At 38.8% G+C, this 2,810-nt stretch overlaps 1 long non-coding RNA gene across 1 annotated transcript; it reads right to left on the reverse strand.

Moving 5' to 3' along the window:
* Positions 1-979: 979 nt before the first annotated feature.
* Positions 980-2,253, reverse strand: LOC134199057 (uncharacterized). Its single transcript, XR_009973396.1, has 2 exons — positions 1,908-2,253; positions 980-1,715 (listed from the first exon to the last, which is right to left on the reverse strand). It is a non-coding gene; the product is annotated as an uncharacterized LOC134199057 (long non-coding RNA).
* Between the last annotated feature and the right edge of the window lie 557 nt (positions 2,254-2,810).

Consider the following 2,810-nt stretch of genomic DNA (forward strand, 5'->3'; position numbering starts at 1 on the left):
GCAAAATGCTTGTCGTTGTTGATGGACATTGGTAATGCCAAGAGAACAGCTAACCTAACCCAAGAGAAAGACTAATTTAAACCACATTTTAAGTAAATAAATGTAGGTTTGAAGTCGTCGTAGCCTAAAGGATAAGACGTCCGGTGTATTCGTTGTTGCGATGCACCGGTGTTCGAATCCCGCAGGCGGGTACCAATTTTTCTAATGAAATACGTACTCAACAAATGTTCACGATTGACTTCCACGGTGAAGGAATAACATCGTGTAAAAAAAGTAAAACCCGCAAAATTCTAATTTGCGTACTCACTGGTGGTAGGACCTCTTGTGATTCCGCACGGGTAGGTACCACCGCCCTGCCTATTTCTACCGGGAAGCAGTAATGCGTTTCGGTTTGAAGGGTGGGGTAGCCGTTGTAACTATACTGAGACCCTAGAACTTATATCTCAAGGTGGGTGGCGCATTTACGTTGTAGATGTCTATGGGCTCCAGTAACCACTTAACACCAGGTGGGCTGTGAGCTCGTCCACCCATCTAAGCAATAAAAAATAAAAGTATCGGAATTAATCCGCCACTAAAAAACGTTTGTTTATTACGATGTAAATAAAAAATAATCTTAAAATGTGGTTTAAATTAGTCTTTCTCTTGGGTAAGGTTAGCTGTTGGCTCTTGGCATTACCAATGTCATGTTATGTCATCATGTATTAAAACATAGTACATCAATCTTCCGTGAAAATCATGACAATGGAAAAACATATTTGTAGTATCGTAACACAGGGTCTAGTTGTTTCGAATTTTTTATATGTGAAATCGAAGCATTATTTAGTTTATATGAGATCTTAAACTTTTCATAGATTTAAAATATTACAAGCCCTACTGATTATATATAAGCAAGGAATTCCAACAGTTCGAAATACCATGTCGAAATAAAATTCAAATAGGAGACGAGAAGAGTAAGCACTAGCATTAAAACAGAACGATCTTAGAATCAGTAATATATATACCGAATACAAACTCATTTCATTGGACATGCTAGAACATAAAGTTGAAACGTATTTTCCGCTTTACACTTGAAAATTCAGCAAAATAAATTCGCTGTCCTTCCCTTTGCAACTCGCAAAATGTACCAGCAGATTGTTGTTTCATGTTTTCGCAAGGCGATCGCGGCTTTACGGCGGGAATCGGCGTATTTCCCTCGAGTGCTGTAAAAACCTCTCTGTCAGACGACACTCCATCGGCAGTTCGATACCGGGGTTGATGCGGTGCGCGTTCCGGGATAGCTCACGTCAAGTACCAACAAATCCGGCGTTCGAATAACTTGCCTTGTTTATGTGATGAGCCAACTTTCGCAATGTGCGCGTCCGCTTGTTCCGACGCCAATATCAGGATTATTCGAGTTCCCCCTCTCAGTAAAACGGTACTCAGAGAAACGTTCCTATCCAGAGATATTCTCATTACTTGGGCGGAATCTTTTTTTTACTTTACGACGGTACGTCCTCTTCCTCGTTCGGTTGAATATGAAGTTTTTCTCTTCCCATCGGCTTTCAAATGAAATGACTAATAAGAAACGCAAAACGACAGCAATTTTGCTGACGAGCGCTCGTTTTTATTTAATTTAAAAGTAAAATTTTAACTTTTATAGGTTAACCTCTTCAGCGTCGAATTTTAAAGTACGAAAAACATGAATTCAATTTATTCTTCATTGCGATTTGTTCATTCTATGTTCAAAACAATTTAATAAGTAAAAAAATAACAATGATAGTGAATATTCATTAAAAAAAAATTATTATTATTATGTCGTAATTTAGCGTAATGCTATGCATATAAATAATCCATAAATGCATATAAATAACAGCTTAAAAAAAATACGTACATACGTAAATAACAGCTTAAAAAAAATACGCACGTACACATGTAACAATTTCCCTGAAGAGGTTAAATTGAACAACATCTGATACTGTTTCGATCGATTAAAATAATACAACATCGCTATTGAACATCAGTGAGTCTTATGATAGAAATGATCACCTGCGTTTATAATTGAAAGAGGATTATAAATACGTTCACCGCCATCGCGCGGTCCACGACATTTCTTTTTTTTTTTTTAAACATCTACGATCCAGCCAATAAATTCTGAAGATTAATGAGTGTTACCAAATTTATTTACTTAAGTACGTCTGCCGTGAAACGTAATCTGTCGTAATGCCTATTAATCTCTAAAACACATTAAATTTTATCTTAAGAAAGTTAATGGTTCCCTCGTGTGAACATGAAAGATTAGTTGGAACTAAGAAATAAAAATTAACTTAATCGCCTCATAAAAACGGGCTGGCAAATAAAAATGTTTGTCATTCGAATCTCGTTTCGTGTTATTGATTTAACAAGAGCTCCGTATGCGAATCATACAGAGCGCCGTGAATGTAAACAGAGACCATTAGAAGCCACGTGGGACTTGGGGGACTTAACTAACCCCAGGAGGCCAGATAATGCGGTTCCGCCGCTGCACATTTTTACTTTTACCACTAATTGGTGCGTTTTGGTGAAGGGAGACACCTAACCAGATCCCGAGGGAAAACGCGGGAAAAATATCGGTATTACGGTATCAACTTATTTGTATTATAACGCGACGGGACATTTCCGAACGCACCCTTAATTCCCATCAGCGCGTTCCTCGGAACGCGCCTCAACCGGCCGTGATTGGTCCGCGACCGCGCCGCCATCGCAAGCCGCCACTGCGCTTGCGCATTATGGACTGACGCCGACGCGCTAAAACGTTCTCCATTTTTTGTATTATAAGTATTATTGTTGTTGCG

The sequence above is a fragment of the Bombyx mori genome, chromosome 6 (genome assembly GCF_030269925.1).
Source record: "Bombyx mori chromosome 6, ASM3026992v2".
In the NCBI taxonomy this organism is placed as follows: domain Eukaryota; kingdom Metazoa; phylum Arthropoda; class Insecta; order Lepidoptera; family Bombycidae; genus Bombyx; species Bombyx mori.